Below are 25,057 nucleotides of genomic sequence, written 5' to 3'. Positions count from 1 at the left end.
CTTGGGAGTTTTATGAGTTAAAAAGAGTTGTAGGAGCTATCTGTGGAAATTCAGACCTCCATCTAGGAGGCAGCATCTGTGAGTGAAGATCCTGACATAGTTTAAAAGCTAAAGACAAAACAGGGTATAAGTAAGCAGATTTGCAGATTTTTGCTGGCTGCAGAGACTTAGGGAGAGGACAGAGCTGCTGTAACACCATCTTGGTGCCAGACCAAGTTGAATATGGACTGATTTAAGAATCGCATGTTATTGCACAAATAAGCAAAACATTTCAAGTTCCCCACTCAAACCCCAATGGGATATCATGAGTTTGTGAAGGACTGCTGGGCTAAATATACCAGGAGTCAGTAGGATCATGACAGCGAAGAGCAACAAGCGATGGACTTTACTGGTGTTTCAGGGGAATTCCGCCACAGCCTCACTTCTGGTGCCCAGGGATAGTAAGCAGCATCAGTGCAGGACCAAATCAGGAGGGGGAACCAAAACCAGCAAAGCATTACAATTCACCACACCAGCCTGGGTGGGCCTCCATCTTCTTTCCTGTGATTTATTCCCTTATTGTACTTCCTCACAGCAGGTTTTCCTCCTTGTCTTTTTTCTATTCCCATCCTTTTTGTTCTTGCCACCCACGTTTTTTTCTCTTTTACAAAGAAGAGTTTGATGCCTATAAATCTTCCAACACTCAACACCTCTCTCCCGGTGGCCTGTTGTTCGTGAGGCAGCATCTGCGCGGTGCCAGGTGGGATCCTTTGTCAGCGATTGACAGGAGATGCTGCCGCTGGTAGCTATTACGCGCATGAAAAGGAAGGCGATGCCGAAGCGAGGTTGTTAGAGAACCACGCGTCTCTTTCCTCACGTTGGGAGGACAAGTCTACAGATTTCTCCTTCGTTGCTGCCTGCCAGCATGGAGCTGTCAATTATTGCCTGTGCTTTGACACCCGAGCAGCAGCCTGGCCTCCCCCTCCTCGGCCATCCCTGCCTCCTCCGCTGCACAGAGCTGCCTCTCCGGGTTAATGAGGCGCTGGCGTAATTTTGGCACCCGCCTCTTGCGCTGACAGCCGTACCCTGTCTCCAGGAGTCCTGGCATGTTACCACCGCTGCTGCTGACCTGGGCCCCTCGCTGGAGCTGCTGTGCACCTAGCAGCAGCTGCTTTCCCATGGGTTTTTCCCTGTTAAGCCTGGGGAGGGAAGACAGCAGCAGTAGCCAGCAAGCAGCCTGGGTGAGAAGGTTTTTCTTACAGGCTGGGTGAGTCCATCTTTTGCTACAGCTGCTGAGTGAGGGGTGGAAAAGCAGAGTTTATCCTCTTCCTCCTCGGCCTCCACACATGGAGCAGTGACAGGTGCCCTGTGGTGGGAGTAGCTCCCTGATGAGGACAGGGAGCATATCCCTCTGCCTGCCTGCCAGGGCAGCCAGCAACGATAACTACAAAAGCGGCAGTGGTAAAAAGCCATTTTATCATCATGAGATCAGTGGGGTGTATCCTGCAAAAGGGGAATTCTTCATGTCCTGGGTGTCCACCCGCAGACATGCCTCTAGAAGTGGCACCTGTGCCATCAGTTACCTGCTGGTGCCATCTCATCCAGGATAGCTCCAGCTCTGCTCAGGTGTCCCATGGCATCCCCAAAATGTTCGCTGCCGGTGAGGAACCCACCTTCAGGATTTCTAGAAAGAAAGTGATTCTTAGGAGGCATGAGTAGGGCTGAGGTAAGGCTGGGGACATCCCGGGCACTGTTGTGAGTGGCACACAAATGGGAGAAGCAGGCAATGATTTGGAGTGAGATTGCAACCTCCTGCTCTAGCAGGAGGCCCCAAGATCTATCTTCCCTCAGATCTACCACATGGTAGGAGGAGGGGGCCACGTTAATGTCCTGCCAATATTTTCAAGCAGCCCCAGGGACGGAGATCTTATAAGAACAGGGTTCCCCTTCTATGGCTTGAGGTTTCAGGGGATGACCTGTAACAGCGAATGTTTACTTCTCAATTAGTTATTGATTTTCTTCCAATTCACTGGCAGTCCTGAATACCCCTGGAGCTACTGGGAAAGCTAGAAATAAAGCTACTAGTTACCTTAATTAATTGTCTATTTTTCTTTCCTCTCAGGAACCAAGAAGCTGCTTATCAACATTCATGGATCATGGATTCCTTTCTTAGCATCCAGGTAACTTATTTAAATGTTAGCTCTATATCTACAGTGCAGCCAAAGATGAAGACATCGGGAAGTGGCTTCTCGTGTAGTTACTCCAGTCCTTGATCTTTAATGCACGAACAGTGACTCAGATGCAAGGAGGCCTTCTCTTTCCTTTATGATGGCATTTTTCCCCTGATGAGTATTTTTACTGTTAGCGATCTTAAAAGTGGAAAGATTGGTGTAGGAGCTGTGGTAAATTGCCTTGAAGCACTTGTAATCGGTACTATTGCCAGTAAATTCATATTGGAAATACTGGGATGTTGCTGTATAAGGGAACTTACAGGCAAGGGTGAGGATGAAGGGCTGCTTTGTAGCAGGAGAGCTGAGCTGGCAGAGCTGCAGAGCCCTCCAGCACAAGCACAGCTCATGGGCAATGGGCTGTGGTTCAGAGGGAGAAGGGTGAGGAGGAAAGGACACTGGGGCTGAGATAGGGCTGCCCCAGGCACCGCTAGTGAGCGGAGACTACTGCCTGTTAACTTGCCTCCCATCACTCCTGCACAGGAGCTTTTGCTAGTGCAGCTAATCCTGCTCTAGGGATTCAGCAGGAATAAAAAAACAGGAATAAAAATGTCACTGCTTAAACCAATGTGGTTCCACAGATAGAGGTTTTCAGTGCAGACTTAGCCTCAGGTCAGTTTTGTAAGGGTAGCTCTTGTCATCGTTTACACTGAAGCTGGACTGCTGGGGAAAAGAAGTCAGAGAGGTTGCAGCATCACTGACCCTTTGATTTTGCCTGTTTCCAGGTACTCACTATTTTGGAGCCAAGGTTCCAGCGATGGGCAGATATCAGGAGAATCACAGCATTTGTGGTTGTTTTTTTTTAAAGTCCCTTGATTGTGGCTGGAAGATCTACAGCCGCAGACGTAAAGTTTGAAAGAATGAGAAGGAAAAATAACCCCAAGCCAATTTCACTAATGTGGGGCTACAGCCCATCACTTTTTTTGTATTTTAGGGGTTAGTGGCCAGAGGCATGGAGGTGACCTCCTCCTTCTCTAAATACCCTCCACCCACTCACCAAAATATTTTATCCTGCATTCTTTGCATAGTTTCGGATCCCAAGACTCCCTGACTGAACCGCGACTCTTCCTTTCCTCTTGCCTTGAGTAAAGCACAGGTTTGCTGCTGAAAAGCGAGACCTGCAGTTCCCGTAAGGCTGCTGTCTCGCCGGCCTGGCAGCACTTTGCTCAACATTTTTTCACATAAGGAAGACAAAGCATCTGCCCGCTCCAGAGCGATGCCCGCAGCAGGGATTACACGGCTCGCCCGGGTGGCCGCGGCCACTGGATGTCACTGTTGTTCCGCGGAAACCGCCCCCCGTCAGCCACCGAAGGAGGAGATGGTGGCAACTGGGTGGCAGCGCACAGGTTTTTCACTCCCTCTGCGGGAATCTGCTGCTTTAAGTGGCTCCGAGCGGTCCCCTCTCACGCAAAGGGTCCGTAGGGATGCTGTGGGTGCGGGGTAAGGATGCAGTGGGTGCCACGTTTTGCGAGCTCTGAGGCCGGTGCTGGTGCCGTGCGTTGTTTGTGATAGAGTCTGTTTCTTATTGATGCTGGAAGGAAACTGTGATGAAATTACGTTTCGGTAATTGAGTTACAGGACAGAAAGAGCTTCGCTGGAATGACAGGTTTGGGCTGAGGACCGGTTCAGAGGGTTCTCAGCTGCCTGGCACGCAGCCTGCAAAAATGCAATAGACACAAGGAGTGAAGAAATCAGGGGACACAAATCTCTGGCCCTAACAAAGCCTCTTCTCAGCCAGTCCCGGCAAGACAGCCGACAGGCTCCCCCAGCAGCAGCTTTAGGGTGCCTCTGACAGTTCTGTGGCTGCACATTTAATCTCTTCTTGGAGGTCTGAGGGCAGTGGGAGTCTGGCCAGGGCACCTGAGCTGCAACTCATGGACCGGCGAATGTGGGGACTGAGCTGCAGAGTGCCAGGAAAGGGGTCGGGCTGCAACTGGGCTGCCCAGTTAAGGAGCTGGGAAGAGCCCTCGGGTGCTCCCAGTGCAGACAACACTCGACAAACACCAGCAAACCCAGACCAGTGGGTCTGTCCAGAGAGAACAAGTGCAGCCAGTACAACATTAGGCAGACCTGCGAATATTCCTGCTCTGTGTAGGACCCCAGCAGGCTGTAGGGCTGGAGAAGCAGAGAGACAGTGGAGAAGTAATTTTTCTTCTCTTTCCCTTCTCCACAGTACTTGTTCCGAACACAAGCGCCTCGCGGATGAGGATTGGTTTCTAGATCTGGGATTCCAACACAAAGCTGTCATGCATTTGTGCTTTGGGGAAGGTTTTTTTGCTCCCATTCGCCAGGCTGGCTTTCGATTAACTGTGTAGGGATGTCAAGATTTGTCTTCTCATGTGAAATGTCCTACATATAAACTGGGCACCTGTTGTTTTCCTACTAAATCCTAATTGTCCACCTGGTGCAAAAACTTTCAAAAGTGTTTCTAGCAAAAGGAGATTGTTAAATAGTAAGAAAATACATCTGTACAAATCAATTACTTAAATAAAACTTCAGTAAGGCATAGGCTTTTCCAGTTCCTGAAGAAAATACATTCTGGTGAAGAAGGTAAAATGTTGCAAAGCAACATTGCTCCTTAAGAGATATTTATTTTCTCTTTTAACACATTCCCTTTCACTAGAGTCTTGACCGAATAAGATATCCGCATATGCGACTAACTTGAAGTCATTTGGATTGAATTCCCTCAGGTTTCTGCAAGCAAGGGGCAGACCCATGAGTGACACCCTAAGGTGACCTTTATTGTACTTTAATAGTAGCAGTATTAAAAGGAGTGAGGAAGATGCTGTGGAAAACAAAACTAAGGGAGGAAAAGTGAAGGCAGCTAAAAGAAAATGAATTGCTGAAATTCCATTCCTAGAAACAGATACTGAAGAAAGGCTGGGAAACATCCGGCACCTCGCAGGTAATCTGTGTGCAGTGCAGGCATCCCTCGATTAGTGTTAAACCCACAGAAATGCTCCCCTGGCATAACGGGGCAGTCAGGACATTCCAGCTCAGGTCTAGAAACAAGTGAGCCGTTCCTCGGTGTGTTCCCTGAATGCCTTTGGAAGAACCGTGACCTTCCTGGTCCCCATGTCTCTGTGCTCAGCCAGAATGGGACCCTGGCTGTGGCAGGCAGAAGAGGCAGCAAGGTGCCTAGAAGCATGTGGCTCTCTGAGTCCATCATGCCAGCGCTGTGCTGCTCACAAGACTTGCCGTGAATCTCGGAAATAATCAGTACTAACATTGATACCTGGCCCGTGGGTAGAGTCTGACTCTTCTAGATGTCTGGGAGTAGGGAAAAGTGAATGCATAAGGCCTCCCGCTGTCTGTGTGGATGTGCCCTACGGATGCTCTCCCTCACCGGGGGGCTTCTGTCCCCAGGGAAGCACGCTTTGCCCCTTAAATTTTGTAACCCAGGAGACTGCTTGAATCATGATGGGCCACTCTAATACAAGGAAATACCCAGACTAGTGACTTCTTAAGCTTTTTTCTCCTTTGATCTTTTCTTCCTGGAGGCATTTATTTGATCTTGGAAGGATCTTAGGGCTACAGTCTGCCCTAGCAAAGATATGACAGAGAGCGGAGAGAAGAGATTTGGAGTCTTTTCTTCCGACTATTCCCCTACATAACACAGGCAAAATATTGGCATGTTTCTCCCAGGAGCATAGCGGTAGGACATAGCAAATCTGAATGGAGAGAAACTAAGTGAGATTTCTAGGATAAAAGCAATAGGAAAAGGTTAGGGCTATGAGGGGTAGGATACTCTTCTAGGAAAGTACGACGTGGGTCTCAGGATGCTTGGATCCAGGAGACCTGACAGCCTGTATAAAACTACGTAAAGGCGACCTGATTGTTTTGTTCCTCAGCTCCCGCCCTGTGAAATGTCCCCTGCTCCTTCTCTGTTTAGCTCTAGCAGGACTATGACTTTTCCTGTTAATACACCAATGGACTAAGGGGGTCTCACTTTCTGTTGGAGCCACTAGAGGGGACCAGAGGAAAATAATGAAAATAACTTTGCCGTGTAGGCCAATAAAGACATGTTATTTTTACCCTTTAAATACCGGTCTCGAGAATCAACCCAAATGCCAGCTAGGCTTCCAGAGTTACCTGCCAAAAATAAAACATCTTCTCCGCTTCTTCTTTCTTCCTTCTTTGAAGTAAGCTTCATCTGCATACCTGGCATTTGCATTGCCTCATTAGAGGAGCCAAATGGTGTCCATCTGCAGGCACAAAATATGGAGGGGCCATTTGGGCTGCTGAAGTGTTTCCCTCCCCTCACCACACTCATTCCTGAAACCGCTGAGAGGAGCAGTAAGTACCGGAGAGAGATCAGATTCAGACACAAACGGCGAAAAGCTGGGAAAAGCAAAATAAACCATCGTCTTTATGTTTCCCTCCCCACCAGCTGTGGCTAGGGAAATAATGCAGCACCAGAAGGACTCCGAAATCCAATGATGGGAAGGAAGGCGTGAGCAAGGCAGGGGCTCTCACTCCTTCCCCCATTGCTTTGCCCGTCCCAGCACTCCCTTCCCCACTGCCCGCTTATTTTCCAGTGGCAGTGATGGCGAGGCCGGCAGGGCAGGGACCCTTTCCCCCTGACTCTCGGTGGAGGGGAGCGCACTGGCAGTGCTGCGGGCGTAACAGCACCTCCTAAACCACACTGCTGACAATCAGGCAGAAGCTGAAAGTAAAAAACATATTTACATGCAGTTTAAATCCAGCTCGGTGCCCGGCAGCCCGATTATTTTGAAAAGTGGGTTAAAAAAGTCACTGTAAGGCAAGGACCTTACATACCAAGCTCCAGCCCTCGGTGCATTAATATGGCTGAGTGGAGATACTAACATAACCTTACCTGTAATGGCATGAACACACCACTGTAATAATTCATTTAGAATGATGACACCTGAGACCTAATTTAAAACTCCTAGATGAATACTGTTCTCACATTCAAACCCCAAGGCTGCTGCAAACATACCTAAGAAATCCTAAGAACTATAGTGAGCCTAATTGAATTGGACTTAAATGGACCATTGAGGTGGCCTCACAGAGCTCTGGGGAATTTATATTGTCTATACCGTATCAGAATCACAGCTTGAACTGAATAACGGGTTACATTCAATCATGTTACTGTAACTCATGCTTGAGGAAAGGGGGAAACCTTTTGCTATCAGCAAGGCTGTATGGAAAACAATTTCAAATCACTTTAAACCCGGCTGGCAACTACTTTGCCAATTATGGAGTCCTTTGGGAAAGGTGTGTGCTAGGGCTCGGGACTAAATGATTTATGTCAAGCGCCCCAGTCCCTGGAGGCACATACAGGAGGCTGGAGAGGAGGTGCTTGTGGCTAATTATTTCTCCTAAGAATACTTTAGCAAGGTAATTTGCGCTTGCAGATGAGTCACTCCGCAGGCTGAACATAACACAGGGAAAGCAGAGACTTCAGTGCTACAGCACACAGACAGATAAAAGGGAAATGAACGGGATCTTCCGTCCTTAATCTCATATGCAAAACCCCAGCCCTCCCGGCCCCCCTGCCTGCCCCCCTCTCCCCCAAGGGGTCCTCACCAGCCGTGCTCAAGGGGGGACACAGAGGAATGCCAAGCAGAGCCTCGTCCACACCTAATTACAGAGAGGGCATTTAAAAGGCTGATAAAAGTGTGCCCTCTGCCACCCTTCGGTGCCCGTGGTGCAAGTCTGCTGGCGGATGGGCAGGCGGGAGGGAAAAGCTGGGCAAACCCAAGCAGGTAGCGGCCAGACGCCTTTCCAGCCTCTCTGCCTGTGCATCCTCTCAGCATGCTGGCAGTTTCTTTGCTCCTGTTGTCTAAAATCTCCTCACAGGTCCACCGTTGACACTGCGTTATAATTTATGAAGCCGCAGATGCCTGGAACATGTAATTCATTTTGCAGATGGCAAGTGTAAACTCTGCTGTTCCTCACATGGCACGGACTTACCTGTTAATAAAAAAGCCGACCTCACAGATCCTTGCGAGTCCAAGAGAGGTGTAGCAAACCCCTTTTCGATGCTTCGCTGCCATGGGGTAAGGCGTAAATATCATTGATCTTGCAGAGTGTTCAAGCCTGATCTCAGGATCCCCTCTGCCCCAAAGCTCAGGGGTGAGAGGCTTGGGAGTGACTCCACCTGGGGCGAGTTATGGTCAGAAGTTTGGGGTTGGTTTGCAGCTGAAGCACATGTGAGGTTGGTCATGCACTTTTTGAACACCGCCTCCCAGATTTTCAGCTGATCTTAACCCGTATCATATAATTGAAATTGATGGAGCCCCTCTCATTCGCGTTGGCGGAGGTGCTGGCTTTGGGATTTCAGGACCAGTGAGAACATGGATTTGTGACAAACGCAGAATTGCTTTTCTCGATCAGCAGTTAGTAGAGATGCAGACACACTCCCCTTTTTAAAAAACGCCTTCGTGGTTTTCTGCTGCTTTGAAGCAGCTGAGAAGACAAAAGAGCGTTGAAAGTCCCGGTGGAAATGCCACTCGAACCTTCTGAGCCCAGATGGGTGCACAGATGATCCCTGAGCTCCCAGCTGAGTCCAGGGCTCTGCACAGCAGATGCACTGGTTGCACTGGTGCCTGCTAGCGTGTGGGTGGGTAGTGAGCCACCGGGGATGCAACCTGCAGCCGCAGGGCTGTAGATGGATCAATCCACAGTAATAACCTGGGAAAGATGTAAAGCACCTTTCTTTTTTTTTCCTGCAGTGACATAGGCAATAACACAGCTGTCATAGATGGAGAGGGGCCAATGGATTTGCTAACCCATAGCAAACAGATGAGTTGTGAAATATCGAGTAGCTAAACTGGCTGGCTTCAAAACAGCAATCTGACCAAACGTGGCTCCTGGGTAAGTCTAGTTTGTCCAAAGGATCTGTGGACTTCTAGTCTGCACATGCGACAGCCTTTCATTGGGAGCGAGAAGCAAAATCCATTCTTGTTGACCTGATTAAGGCTCGGCTGCAAGGAACAGCCACTGCTGAGAGGCTCCTCTCTCAAGCACCAGCTGCGGGGGAAAGACAGTCTAACGCCAGCTGCCAGGGCAGTGAACATTCAGCGTTAGCAGGCATCATAAACCCATGGTTGGCAATAAAAGGCTCTGTCATTTGTAGCATTCTGGGCTATATATGGTGAAGGGAGAAAGCTCCAGATAAGCCTTCAGCTGAGGTTTGTTTGGGTTTTTTTGCTTTTCTTTGGACATATTTGAGCCTAGGTTCGGAACATTCACCTTGTGCTGAAGAAGACCCCAACTCATGGTATCTGTTGGAGAGGTGAGGAGAGGCGAGGCGAGGAGAGGCGAGGAGGCGGCTGAGAGGCAAAATACACAACCCTGTTTTCCCTCCCCCCTGCTCACCCTGTCTCCCCTGCCTGCCGGATCTCTCTGGAGTGCGGGAATAAGACTTTCAGTCAGGTTCGTCTTACAAAGGAGGCAGGGAACAACTGCTCTTCCCTTGTGGATTTAGGCCACCATGAAGCTTGCGTTGGAAGCTGTCTGTCACCCAGTATACTGGCAGGGTGCTCTCCTCTGCCTGCTTGCTCCAGCCTCCTGGTTTCTTGGGCACTAACCTGCCCCAAAAGCCTACCTGCAAGAGAGCAGCCAGAGCATACTCAGTGGGGAGCGTGCATGCAACGGGGCACTGGTTCAGCAGAAAGTCTTTCACTTGCTCTTTTTTTTTCTTTTTGATCCACTTCCCTTGAGTCTTTTCAGACGTGCTCACCATCAGCCACACAAATCCCTCCCACAACAGCTTAACAGTGATTCTTTCTGTCCCAGCTGATGAGAAAAAACATGATTCTGCAATATGGTTAAGATCTTCCAGGTCTTTTATTACCCAGAGAATGATCACAGAAGAAACTCCTCACACCTTTTCCTCTTTCAGTACAGGGAGTTTACAGCTATCTTATGCAGATCTTTTATGCATTTCTTTGTATTTTATTTTTTTATTCTTCCCAATCTCTTTTAAGCTTCTTCCCCTTTGCACATCTGAGCTTTGCTGATCACAGAGGTCAAACAGATTGAAAACATGTGTGCAAGTAAAGTGGCTTCACCTTTGACCTCAAGCTATTCCTCCTTGGGAACATTTAATTTGCTCTAACCAAATGTATTTTTATTTTAATGGAATGCTCTTTGCCTGAGGCAAACTGTGTGGAAGTCCATCAGATGTGTTTTCATTTTACCACTTTGTAGAAAAGTGTATTAATCCATTTTGCTTTACATCTGGAATTTTTTTAACACAGCCCTGGGAGTTTCTCCTCTATTTGCAGCACTACCCATGGCTCCTGTGCAAAAAACAAAACGGAGAAATATGAAATAAAATGGACCAAAGAGGTGTGTTAAGAACAAAAGTTGATCCTGATTGCAATGGGCAAATTTTTTCGGCATCCTGGGTCAATATATTTCTACTTCTGGCAGGTCACATATTTTCCAAGGATGATGCTATACGCTATGCTGGCGTGCAGAGGATGTGAAAATTTGGCTCATAACGCTATCCTGGATCCTTCTGGTGAGGTGAGGTAAGCTTTACATTAGGATCAAGCTGTGGCTACAGCTCCTCGCTTTCAGCTTGTGTCTCTGTGATTTAATTCAAGGCTCACGGCACTTTGTGGCAGAACACAACGCAGAAGATGCAACCATTTCTGAGTCTGTTAGGGTTTCGATTGCTTTGAAAGTCTTACACATTAGTTTCTCCTTAGCCGCTCCCCTAAGCCATTTGGAGCAGTTTTCAAGCTGCTATTCAATGCATCCATGCATAGCCCCTGCATATCTGTCCAGCTTACCTGTTATTAATATAACAGCCAGGAGATATAGCTAGCTTTAGTTTTTTGGATTTTTTTTTTTTTTTTGCTTTGTAAGAGATAATTTCCAGCTCATGTAATGTTCATTGTTAGCTGTCTCACCATTCTGATCCTGCCACCTCTCATTTCTGGGTTGAGAACTGAATTCAACGCAACATGACAACCCGACATGAGAAAGCCGGAATAAATGTCATCCCCTGACAGACCCGAATGATGGAGTGAGTCTGTGCCCGGGCATCTCCATTACTTTTGCATAGTCCCTGCATCCTATTTGGTCAACCTGCTACTAGAAGGAACATCCCTCCCCTCGAAACCCGAAAGCGTGAACGAGCCCCTGCGTGGCTGCAACGTTGTCCTACTTTTCCACTGTGCCTGCACCTAGCAGTCTGCTGTCAGAGGAAATTATTTCAGTACTACTACTGTCTAGAAAACTACAAAAAGCCATAACTGCAACAAAACAATGGGTGGCGTGTAGATACATAAAGCTATATTTCCCCCTTTCGTGGATCCATGGGAGGATTCCCATAGTTGCAGGGAAGTAGAGCCTACTGAGATTAGTCACTGTGAGTAAATTCAGTAAATTGAGGGTATGTGGGGGGGGTGGGGGGGTAGATTTTTTTTCATTTTTTATGTGCGTGCATCAGTTATTCCTCAACGAGATCCAATTTCTGTCAATGGGAATATTATTCCTAAGTATTTGTTAAACAGCTTGGACAAAGCATTTTCAGTCCAGTGAGAGGTTCACTTTGGCTATTCACTATTCATTATTCACGGTGTGTGAGTGTTCACATAAGTCATATGGTATTGTCTCTGCTCCTTACCTGAATAACTCTAGTTAAACAGGAGACTAATGAATGTTGGAGCACACATGGTGAATAGCTAATAACGAGGAACATGTTCTCTCACTTGCACCTGTACTCAGCAATAACCCGGGCTGTCTTACGGCATGGGGTGGTGGGGCCTGTAACCTGGGCCTCCCAGCTCCAGAGGCCTCTTTTTTCCCTGATGTGGCACTGTGATTGCTGTGCATGTGCCATACAGGTCACTCCGGATATGCAGCATGTTGCTGTGTGCCATGAGACACTACTGTTTTATTCAGCTGGACTTGGGGCCTCGGGAACCCATATGAGTGCTCTACCAGTAGATACTGGTGTGTGTAACCAGCTAACTTCTCAATACAGGGGGAATGAAATGGGAATCTGGCTATTTAAATGTTACGAAACAGGAAAGAAACATTGGACAAGACCATGGTCAACCCAGCCCCTCATGGTTTACTCAAGCAGGAAACACAGCTCCCTCATGTTGCAGTTCTGAAGAAGAGGAACCAAGTGGTGCCACGGATGTACCTCCACAGCAAACTGAAGGTGTGATTTTAGCACAAGAAGAGGAATAAATGCCAGGTGCCAGTTAACCAGCATGACTACCCCTGAAGGTGCACTGCATAGGCTTCAAAACCCACTGGCAACCAGAGACTCGGGTATATGCCTGGTGACTAGCTTGGAGGTTGAACAGCTGCAGCCAAACTAGAGAGGCTGTGCAGTCGTATGGCTGTGACCACCACCTTTAATGTGGAATGCAAAAGCATCCCCGATCATGCACTTTTCTCCTTCTTACCAGCCTTATTCATCCTTTTTAGGCATGTTTTTTTTGTCTTCCACAATCTTACGCTTGCCACCACTAGGTTAAAGTTGGCATGCTCATATCACCTCCCCCAATTTGCTTTGCAGCCATGTCCACTGCTGCTGAAACCGAAAGGTACCTCTGAAAGCGTGGTAAATATACTTCATATAAAACATCACAGTCACTGATGAAGGAGTGCGGAGGAAAGCATTCTCATTTTGAAAGCATCTATCCTTATTTCTCTGTACTGACATGTTCAGTTCATGCACTGGCATATGCTCACCCTCCTCATATGCTGTGCTTAGCCCTCTCTCCAAAGGGACTGAAGACATGTGTTAAAGCTGCTAGGGCTCATAAAGCCTGTGATTTAGAGGAGAACATGTGTTGTAGAGTCACTGTCTGCTAAGCAGCTCCTTTTCCTTGCCCTGCTGTCTGACGCTGGTCAGAGTACTTCTGAGGAACGGACACCTTTGTGAATTTAACACTGTGGCCCAGAAAACTTTCAGAATTCAGGGAGAATTTACTGAAGTAGCATTTGTGGCCATCCAAATATGTCAGGTGACTTATTGCTCACAAGAAATAGCAAATTGAATATATCACTGTGGATATGCTGTAAATATCTTTAAAATAGTTTGTACTCATCAGCTAGCACATCTCTCTGAAATCTTCCAAGAGCTGGTAGGTTTGAGGGAAAGGTGAAACATTTTCAGCTGTTGTTTTTGGGAAGCAGTGGTGGACCTGCCATTGTGGGTATCACTAGGGAAAAGGTTTGGCTGTGGCCGCAGGCGGTGGTTAGACCTTGTATTTCTCGTATCTCTTCTGGCAGTTCATTCCATTGCCAGATACCTTCAGCCAACAGTGGTGGTTTTACCATCACAATTGCCTTCATATTTTTAGGGGTTGTGTAGCCATAAAAGAGGGGTTTATACCTCCTTGTTACTTAGGAAGCTGGTGGGGCAGGAATACATTGCTGTGTTGCTTTTGTTGCTTCATAGTCTCGTGCTCTCCTATCTGCTGGCTGCCTCTGCCTTTTTCATTTCTCATCAGGGACACTACAAGGTCTCTTGGTGCTGGGAACATTTTTCCTTATGCATTTGCAGTGTCTAGCACAACAGAGCCCTGGTCTCTGCTGGTGGATACTAGGCACTCAGGAAATACAAACAATAAATATTACTCATTTCTGCCGCATTGGTGTACCTGTGCTGTAGATCAGATGGGAGAAGGTGGCTTTTAATCTTCTTACTGTCAGGATTATACAGGTATATTTCTGATAGAGAACTTTTAAACTACCATACAGTGAAAAGTTGGAAGGTCTCTTGTAAATCATACTATACTCACATATAAACATAACTTAAATCAAGCTGATGAGCAATACCCTCAACAGGATAAATGTCTGATACTGGATTTATTTCAGATCTGTTTACACAAAGGATTGATGACGATCGATATCTGCCCTCGGGATGAGCCGGGAAACAAAAATGCTAGTGATCAGCTGAGCTAGGCCACTTGATGTCACTATTGCTTGACAATGTGCACATGCGACTGCAAGAGTAAAAATGGGGTTAGTTCAAAAGAAGATCGGGACAGGGGGTTTAAAGAAGGCCTCTGGGCCATCTATTTAAAAAGAATAAGAAAGATACACTATTTAGGAATGCGCATAAATTCTGCCTCTGTACATTTAGCAGCGTTAGTGGAGAACTCCCCTTCTGTGCACATGGCTGAAAGTGAAGTGCACTGTCTGGGTTTTGAGCAGAAGGATTTGTAAGATTCTCGCTTGTTCATTGTAAGAACAAGACATTTTCCTCATCTCTCTGACACTTTGTGTGAAAAGCGTTGTGGTATTGGGCAGAGGGCCCCCCTGATCCAGTAGTCCAGGCTTATATTAATAAACCTCTGAATTTACCGTATGCCAGGTAAGACTGGGTCTGTAACGATAATTATGAAGCAGAATACTTTTGCCTACTGCCATGAAGCTTTCTGGTTACCTGTCTGATTTTTACAAAATGCAGCCTGGATTTCTTTAGATGAGTTTGGGACCTCACCTGTGCAGTCGACAGAGGAAATGTTTCTATTTGCTTACAGCAGAGATTTCACCATTCAGTGATCTTGTTAGACGCAGTTGAACTGGTAAATTATTTATCAAAGTCCATGGTGAATAAATATCTAATACTCCTACCCACACAACTTCATCCAAGTCCCATGGAACCGGGCAATGAGTTTCTTCTCCTTTTGAAAGGCCTGAGGTTACTAAATAATTCAGAAGCTTCTCTCCTGGCTGTGATAGGATGTGCAGCTTTAAACTACCTCAAAGTGCTTTTTGTTAGGATTTAAGCTATACTGGTCACTCCTTTTTCTTTGTCTTCTGGTAATCTGGGTGTTTACTTGGATGAAAGGTGGGTGAAGGCCTTTGTTCGTGAAACTCTGACACCAGTTTAAAAACAAATTTTTTGTTCTTGGAAGGACTAAAACCACAGGCAGTTTGGGTATCTCTTTCTTGGATCACCCTCCTTTATGGAGAGCTCTTGGAATTGTCCTGTTTGGGAGGAGCTGCAAATTGCTGTGCTTGCTCTAAATATTTGCATTTTATCTGCTGGGAACTTTTAACTTTTATTTTCTTTTTAATTATCAATAATCAATTCACTTTTTCCCTGCTGTTGGCTCTCTCCATTGAGCAGTAGTGTTAGTTATAGCTGCTTACATGGCTCTGATTACAGGCGAGGGACCCAGACAGGCAATATCTAAATTATTTTCACACTCGGGATGCCCATATGTGGAATTTAACCCATGTCTCCTTGAGCCAAGTGCCTTTACCTTGGGACAAGCTTTCCTTACTGTTAGGAAAGTAAAGCTTGAATCTCACCAGGTCTCCAGCAGATCACATTTCTTTCTAAGAGAAGTTCATCATCACAAGCAACGTGTCTAGTAACCTGGGCTTATTTCTTTATTTTCCCTATAGAAACCCTATGTGGATGACTACAGTAGCAGGTGTTGTCTCCCTCCTTCCCAGGGAAAAGGGAGATGAGCCCTTGCAAGGAGGATGGTAGTCTATCACTTCAGCAGCTTGAGAATTCCCATTCCTGAAACCTGAGGAATTGGCTCAGGTGTGTCTTGGCCCTTCTTAACAAAAGACAGCATTGAGGAAGTTTTAAAGCTGAGGTAAAATGTATCAGCTCTGCTGACATATCATTGGATGGTCAGTAAAAGCAGACAATTCAAAATAATGGTGCACTGAATCAAAAATCTGCGGTTCTGTTTCCAAATCTTTCAGTCCAGGCATCACACTTTGTATGAGCTGGAGAACAGAGGCGAGATCCCAGCTGGCACCTCAAACAGAAATGTTGAGGGCAAGCCTTTGCGCCCTTGTGGCATGGTGTGCTCTTCTTTGCTGTTAGTTAGTTAGAGCCAGCTTAGCTGGCTCCAGTGGAACTGCTCATGCTAGTGCAATCATGATTTAATCATATTAATAGTGCTGAGCAATTGAGAGAAGAATGGCAGAAAAGACAAAAATGCATGAAAAATATCTTTTCTGCTGAAGGAATCACTGGGTTTTTTTGTCCAAAATATTGCAGCCTCTTGGGAATTTAAAACCACCCTAAAGAATTTAATGTTGGGGCAACTGTTCTTTACCAAGTTCTGTAGCTTGCTTGAAAAAAATATCAGTAGAAAGGCTTTTTTGCTCTGTTAAACTACATATGTTTCAAGAGTAATTTCCATGGACTCCTTATTAATTTCTATAGCTCCCTGTTTAATTTTTTTTTTCATGGAAAAGATTGTAAAACTCTAACTAATGTGATTGGTGACCGAGTTTCAGGGATGTGTCATGGCATCTTGAAATGAATTGGCCTTCATTTCATTCAGTCCATTCTCTGGCAATCTCCAACCAACTGTATAAGAACAGAAGAAAGATCTGAGCTTTTAAGCTGGATTGTGAGTGGGAAGGAATTGGAATAGTCTTTAATGAGCTGTAGCAGTTTGGTTTTACTTCTCTGACAGTCAGGTATTCTTTAAGTAAAAGACCAAATTGAGCGTTTTAAGACGTCTCAGAGTCACCTTATCATTTTAGCATTACCTGGGCATTCTGGTGTGCTCTCCCATTACAAGACCATTCTGGAATTGAATGGTCAGTGATGATAAACAGTGATAATGGATTACTGAGTAGGGGGAAGGTAGGAGATATTAATAAGGTAAGATTTTTAATTAATTTTTCAAGTTAATTAAAATGTCCAAAAGCACAATAAAACTGCAGAAAATCTGGCAAGGGAATGGCAGCCTGTCTGATTAATGCAAGTCAACTGTCTTCTGAGGGTAATAGTAATAATGATGAGATTATGGATATGGAAGAACCTGCTAAAGAGATATGAGATGCATGTGGAATACAAACTGTGTCCTAGTTACTATTTTATGGTGCACAATGGATCTTATTAAGGAGGAATAGCAGTAAGAATTACCACTGAATTGCTCAATAAAAGTATTGTGTAATTAACAGTGCTGCACCATCAGCTTGAGTGCTACCTCCCATTGATACTCCATATCCTCTATTTACTTTTAGTTTTTAACTAAAGTAGGGGAGATTCAACGGCAGTTGCAGACAGCTTGAAAAACATGTTGCCTTGCACATGACGATGCTTGGAGAAAGGGAAGCAAGTGCTGGAGTGGAATATGATATGCAAAAGAGACCGGGAAGAACTTCCACAAGTGAGAATTTGATACTCCGTTCCCTCAGTGAAAATAACACTGAAACAAAATAATAACAATAACCATGATAAAGTAGAAATACTTCCTTTCTGGCATCCTTAGTCTAATGAGGTTCCACTTTCACAAGCACGTGCCCTCCATCCAAGCAAAAGAAACCCCACTGAGGTTGGTGCAAAATTGATGAATGGGATTCACTGATGCCTATTTTTAAACAGCATTAAGATTTTTATTACATATATATGCCATGTGCCTGCTGCAGTGGTGCTCTGGCCTTGGCTGGGTGTTCCAGGCGTTCTCCAATAGAAGTATTGTAGTATATATTAATTAGAGACATCAGTGTCATGCAGGAGAGGATACTTGTATAGTTCCATCCTGATGGAAAAGAAGCAGTCAATATCATTGGAAAAAACGTGGTGTTTCTAACCCATTTTTGCAGATCTTGCAGTAGTTCACTTAACCCTCAAATAAATATCCCTGCCGTTGAAGGGTAGATGTAAACTAACCTCATACCCTTTGAGCTTTGCCCATCATTGCTTTTTATAGAAAAACACAAGCTGCTGGCTGCAAAGCCAAACTCTTCAAAATTAATATCGAAAGACCAGTTCGACCGCAGATTTGGCCAGACCAGAAATGAGATCTGAACTGCCCATGTGTTTCAGGACTTTTGGAGCATGAGTTATGACAGAGTGAGCCTGTGCTCATAATGAATTGCTAGCTTTTTTTTTTTTGCTAGCTAATTTTTTCGGGTTCCTGGCTAGGTTATGCTATGTCCCATGTTCATTTTATTCCAGCTTCTTTCTGTCAAGAGCAAAATTCTTAATTCCATCTTCAGTGTTTACCCAGGCTGCTCTTAAAAATGAAAATAGTGTCTGGAGGATTTTAGTCTTGGTGAAATAATAAAGTAAAGTAAAAGCCTCCTGTCTTGAATTCTGAGTAGGCTGCATCAGCACATGCAAGAGAAATTGTTGCTATAGATTGCCTCGTTATTAAAAGGGGAGGGTGGGGAATGGCAAGGAAGGTTTGAAGCCTGTTGATGTAAAACAGAACCAGTTTATAGGGAGCTGGCTGAGGACTGAAGTTTTATAAGGTGCACTTTAAACAACCATGCAGTGTACTAAAAATATCATAAAAACTATAGCTTCTAGCCACAAGTTTCAGAAAATGCTTAGTGGCAAAAAGAGAAAAAGCTGCAAGATATAGGGCATAAAGAAAATCTGATACGCAGAATGGAGGAACATTTAGGTCTGGGCTTTTGCTTCAGGCTCCGGTTTAGTGCAAGCGCAAGAAACCACATAATGTTCAGTAGAACAGGATTCATCTCCTTAGTGGCAAAAGCACATAAATGCCACCAAAGAGGAGGCACAAAACATTCCGTATCTGAGACCGATGTAGATCTTTCTCTCCACCCTCCACAGATCCCACAGACACCCACGGAGGTGCTGCCACCCATTCTGCTATTTTTTTCCCAAGACCTTGCGGGATTCATCAAAGCAGTGAAAGTGCTCAACCCTTGCCAAAGCCCATTGCTCCTTTGCTCCCGTTTAACCAGAAAAACACCGCCTGCAGGGACTGGGGTGAGCGGTTCCCTCCATACGGCCCCTGGCCAGCCATGCTCCCTGAACGGGCTCGCCCTGCTGCTGGAATAATGGCCCAATGGCCATGTCGCCATGACAATGGCCCAAAGAGATGGTCTGCCATGTCGCAGGCTTGGAAGCCAGTTCTGAAAAGCATTATCAGAAAACAGCCCCTGGTGGTGTTTGCACCAGGGTTTTCATAAGACTTTTCTTTCTGGCTGCTTGTCCCCAGCGTTGACCCAAAGGAGAGGTAAGTGCCGGGCAGGTTTGTCTGCATCTCGTGTTTACGTGCGAATTGGCCTCTGGAATTGACTGCTCTTGGAAACGAGAGAAGAGAGAGAGAGACTGGAAAGGGCAGGAAGGTTGAAATGAAACAGAAAAACTTGCAGGGATGTCATGCACATTTGCTGGACTTTCCGGGGCACTTAAATGCTTCGTTAGAAGTGCATGGCATGGCCCTGTCAATCACAGGATTTTAAGGAGCCCATCAGAGACATCTCTCTGAGGCAGAGTACCTGTCTTGCCCCCCTCCTGGCTACACGCCGTGTCAGAAAGGCATTAACTCGCCCCTGATCTATGACAGGAGCAAACTAAAACAGCCCAGTGCCAGCTCAGCTGTGCTGCCTGGCACAGACGGGATCAAACGAGGGCTCCTTCCCTTCCACCCCACTTTTGGAGTCCGCCGCTCTGCCTGATTTAAGGAGAGGGGATGGTACCTCTGTCTGCACTTTCAGTAGCAAATCCCGTATGGTGGTTGCAAGGCAAGAGGGAGAAAATAGTCGTTCGGAAAACCATCGCAAGTATTTTTTTTTTTTTTACAGGATGTTAAAAGCCGGCTTTTAAACACTCCTCTCCCAGTCCTCGCTTGCAATGACAGGAGCTGGGGTCAGGCATCCTTTCTCGCAGTGATTAATACCTTACTACAAGAGGACTGCCATTAAAGGGAACGAGACAGCCCGCCGAGCAAGGCTTTCCTCTGCGGGAGAAAAAGAGCGGCTCTGTGCCCGCGCAGCGTGGCAGGCACTGAACTGCCCAGTTTTCTCTGCCTCTCAGGCAGTCAGGTCTCCAACTGCCATCTCTCGCATCCTCAGTTTATGGCGAGCATAAAACAGGAGGCCATTTAAAAAAAAATAAGATAAATCAGACCCTAAATTTAAATTGCGCTGATATAAATCATTCATGCAACAGATTGCATTTATTTATTGCCTTTGTTCGCAGTGCAAGAAATCTGTTAGACGCACCTCATAGAATTCATAGATTAAAAAATAAAAATCTTTATGAGACACAGGCTTTGTGCCCAAAATGCAGCACTTTCCTATTAAAACCTTTATTCATCTTCAGAGGGAATATTCTGGCACCGTTTCCCCCATTGTCTTCTTCCTCCTTCTCACCTCTGAAGTTCCTTCCCAGTCACAGGGATGCATTTTGTGCTCCAGCTCTGGTGGCCCATGGCCCTTCCGATTTCAGCTCCAGCCGATCTCCTGTCGAACAAGCCGGCAGCTCCTCCCCCAGCCCGGAGGAGACCTGGCAGCAGCCTCACGAGCAGCAGAGCGCTGGGGAGGAGAAAATGACCTCGTATCTGCTCTTGGGACCAAAAAGAGATGACAAAAGTTCATTTCGAAAAAATCTAAGTGGGGCGGTCTTTCAAAGACTGAGAGTCACCTCTCGATAGTGGGACATCTGGTGACATTAGCTGAAGTTTCATAAAAGCTCCCTGTGGTCTTTTCAGAAATAGAGCAGGTTTCAAAAAGAAAGAAAGAAAGAAAATACAGAGCCCTGTGTATTGGTGGTGTTTATCTCCATCTTCTGTCATAAGGTACTGCTAAATCCAGCAAAGGATCTTAAGTTGATTTTCGTCTTCTCTGAAACAGGAGACATGACTAGTCATGAATGTATGTTATTTACAAAGATGTGGTTTTGTCCTGCTTTCTTTCTTTATTTCATTATTTATTGAGTAAGATAATAGCTTATGGTACTTACACAGAGCCAGCTGTTTGCAGGATGCCAAGAGCAGGTGGTCTGGGAGGCCTCTGATGAATTGCAAAAGACACTTACCAGCTGCTATCACTGTGTGAAATGAGCAAACCTGCAAAATCTTTATTTTCAATTGGATTGTACTTTTAAGTAAGCAAGGGAGACAGCCAGTATAACTACAGACCATGACCAACAACCCACATAAAGTGTGTGCAAACACAAGTGATTAATGTACCAGGATTTCAAAACACCTAAAACGAACGAGTCAGGTTTAATAGGGTGCATGAGAGGGGAGGGATGGGTGGGCGCTGGGGTACATTTTGGGGGGGGGGGGCTGCAGGGCAAGGGTCTGCTTACATAGAAAGAGGAATAAGGCAAGAAGGAACTATTTGATGAGTCTTAATACCGTGTATTGGGTTCTAAGCAACTGCCATATTTTTATTCTGTCTTGTAAACAATGATGTTGGACTTGAAAGTTTTTATGGTCTTTTTCTTTCTTTCTCTCATCACCCCCACCCCCCCCCCTTTTTTTTTTTTTCAATTATGTAGGGCACTCTTGTGTGCAGCCTCACCAGGGCACAATCCTTTGGTGGTAACCACATCCTCAAATGGTCACCGAAGAGATGCAGGGATAATGGGTTACAAAGACAGACATTAATAAGGTAAGATAAGAGAGGGGAGGTTTATTAATTTTTCAAGTAAAGTTAGGATGCCCAAGGGCACAGTAAAACTGTAAAGAATCTAGTGAGGGATGAGAGGCCTAGCTGATTAATGCAAGTCAGCTGTCCTCAGAGGGTGATTGCAATAATGATGAGATTATGGAAGAACCTGCTGAAGACAAATGAGATGCATGTGGAATAAAAACTAAGTGTCCTAGTTACTCTTTTGGAGTGCACGATGGATTTTATTAAGGAGGAACAGCAATATAAATTACTGCCGACTGAGATGCCAAAGCAAGGAGCCGGGCTTGCTTTGCTGGAGTTTCTTTGCCTGAGACGTAGCACACAACCCAGGGTGCCTCGCTTGAAAACAGTCCAAAGAAAACATGGAAAAGTTAAATGGGGGCTTCCTCCCCTGCTGCAAAAGAAGATAATATTTCTGCTTGATCTCTTTGATGCGCCTTTCCCTCCGCTCCCCCGCCTTCCCCTTCAGCTCCATTACCTCATTGCTTCCCTGTGCTGGGGTGGATAATTCAGGGCTTCCCAGTTTGTCCCAAGAGCCCTTACCCTGTCCAGAAGCAGCTCTTCTCCAGGCAGCCCCACCGTGTAGTGCATGAATAAGGCAATATTTCTGAGGGCAGCAGCTTTTCCAGGCTGCCTTCCTTCTTTTTCTGACCTACCTTTCTCATCGTCTCATTCCTTGCCTTTTAGCCCCCATTCTCTTGCCACCCATACCACCAAACTTCTACCACCTGCTCTGGCTTTTCCCTATCTCCCCTGGGTGTGGTGCTGCCTGATGGTCCCTCCCACCAGCCCTGTGACCACCACCATGGCCTCCTGGTGCCTCACTTCTCTCCAGTAACACAAGGACCAGAGGCACCATGATTATCACTTTGATGGGTGTTTGGGAGTTGATCAGCACGCAGAAGACTTGGCAGGGTGGCATGTCCTCTGCAGCGCCCAAAATATGTAGCGTTAACTACCCGAAGCAGGAGGGCAGGGGATGGCTTCCAGATGCAGGGGGCTGGCGAGCCTGCGCTGAGTCGCGCAGTGGGAACCGAAGTGTAATTAACAGCATGGTAACAAATGGCATGACGCGGTCTCTTGTATAAATTTTCCAGGTCCTCTGTTTCTTTTTAGTGTATTAACTGTCCATGGTAACAGGAAATATGAAATTATAATATTCACTGCTTGTGTTACAGTGCAAAGTCAGCATTTCCATTAGAAAATCTGTTTCTAATGGGTTTGAGTAATATAATCATGAACTTTTACTTCAGGATTAATCCTGGTATTTAGAAGTCCCAGACGGACTGCGGTTTTTTCCCCCCTACAAAATTCAGTAGATCAGTCTGGGCATTATAAGGCTTTACCACCTCCCCACAGCCCAGAGTTCGCTTTCTCCTGCACATTCTCATCTTCCCTTTATTGTCCTTGTAAGGGCATGATATGGTCTCCTCATCTTTTTTGCTTTGATGATTATTTTTTTTTTTAATGGATGTAACAAACTACTGGATGTCAAAACAGCCTTTTCTCTCACAGTCTAAATATGTAATTACCTGATTGATGGGCATTTCCGTATTATTAAGGTGGCCTAAATACGTATTTATGCAGCAGACAGTAATGACTTCATTTTAGCAGCTCCCTACATATATATTTACATGACAGACCATAATGTTCTGCAGCGTCAATGCCCATAAACCTCATTTGTGACACCCTGAATCTGCTGTGCTTGGTTCCCGGTGCTGCAGACGCGTAGCACAACTTTATGTGGGGATCCCCTTTCACTGGTGGAGCGGTCACTGCCGGACAAATGGCAAATGATGTTACGTAAATAAAACGTATTTTCCAAAGGGAAGGAAAAAACCAAAATTGCAAACATACAAAAATAACAGCCCTAAAAGATCATGTAAGTATTGTGCCTCTGATTCCCAGTAGCAGATGTTTTGGGTGTTGAAACTCCCACCAGAACAGCTGCAGGAATGTAGAATCACATCTGGGCTTGCGACGGGGCTGCATCATTACCCACCGACAGCAAAACAGCCAGATGCTTCCAATTCATTTTAGGGACAGAGCTTAAAGTTTGAGCCTGTGAACATCCCTGCTTTACAACCGCTACTTATTGTTGGCCACGGCCATTCCTGGATGTGCCGCCAAGGTGGTGGCACCAGCCGGTACGTGGCTGAGCTGCCGAGTGGCACTGCGGTGGGGTGGCCTCACCAGCAGCCCCCCAGCATGGAGGGCAGAGCCAGGACAGGGGTCCTGAGCTGGCAGGCCAAGCTCTGGGAGAGGAGGATGATCTCTTCAGCCCGAGAAGTGCAGTAGAAGTGTTGCTGCTCTCACTTATCGCTGCAGTCCTGCCTGGGCCCTGCTCCCTCGTTGTGATACCTGTGACGCCTTTCCTCTCTTGCCACTTTCGGCCTGCAATGACTGCGGTCAGTACACGTTGCGTGTTTTGGGATGGTGCTTCATGTGCTACTGCAGGACGTGTAATGGGAAAGTGCCTCAAATCTAGGCACTGGAGGCAAGCGAGGGCAGCTGGCTCAGCTCCTGAGCCCTGGGGCTTGTGTCTCCTGCCACCCCTCTTTCCCTGCGCTGGCCCTGCTGGATGGAGTGACCTGTGAACTGAAGCCGTCCCCCTCCAGCAGCACTCACATTCATGCGTTAAAGCTGCTTGGAAGGAAGAGGTTTTGCTTTCACGCTGTCTCCTTGCAGGAGTCCAGACCAGGACTGCAGCTCCCATTGCACAAGTAGGTCAGCTGAAGATGTTCTCTCCAGGCGACGGTTACTTGGTCGGCCGCGTACCTAAAGTATGACTTACTCAGCTGCTCTCTAGCCGTGTTTTTCCATCTCTCTAATGGGACTTCAAACTCAGTGGTGACAGCTGGATTGCGCTAGTTCATCGTTTTACGGAGGGTTGCTCTTACTTACCCGCCGTACCACATTTCAGCAGTGGCTGATGCCTGGCAGCGGTTAGCCCTGCTGCTAGGACGAAAGAACAGCCTCCTCTCCCCGGCTTCTAACTCGTCTCAGTGGGAGTGCAGGCATGGGCACACACAGCCTCTTTCTCCAGCCTGATGTTCAAGAGAGAAACTGTCTTAAAGCATAAATATACTGGCTCTGGTATCAATATCTAGATTCTGTACAAAATCCAGAGTCTGAACCTGATCAGAGGTAGGTGCTGACCCCTGGGCGACTGGGACAACTCAGAGAGACAGTACTGCCCTCATCCCACTATAGTTATTAATATGATAATTTATTATTTTGCATGTAAACATATGTAAATAATTGAAGACTATTAGTTACATGATTTCCAATAAAATGACCAATTTAATCTAAGGCTGTTACTGCACAACCAAAGGTTATACAGTACCTTTTTTTTTAAAAGAACTGGTAGAAAAAAGAAAATGACAGTGCAAATATTTACCACAACGTGCTTGTCCACCTTATTGTCACCTGCCCAGAAGCCACAGACTACAAGAAAGTTAGCAGAAGGTTTTAATATAGCTTCTAAATTGCTTACAAGAATCACACATGAGCTCCAA

The sequence above is a fragment of the Rissa tridactyla genome, chromosome 2 (assembly GCF_028500815.1).
Source record: "Rissa tridactyla isolate bRisTri1 chromosome 2, bRisTri1.patW.cur.20221130, whole genome shotgun sequence".
Classification (NCBI taxonomy): domain Eukaryota; kingdom Metazoa; phylum Chordata; class Aves; order Charadriiformes; family Laridae; genus Rissa; species Rissa tridactyla.
Note: the sequence above shows the minus strand (reverse complement) of the source record.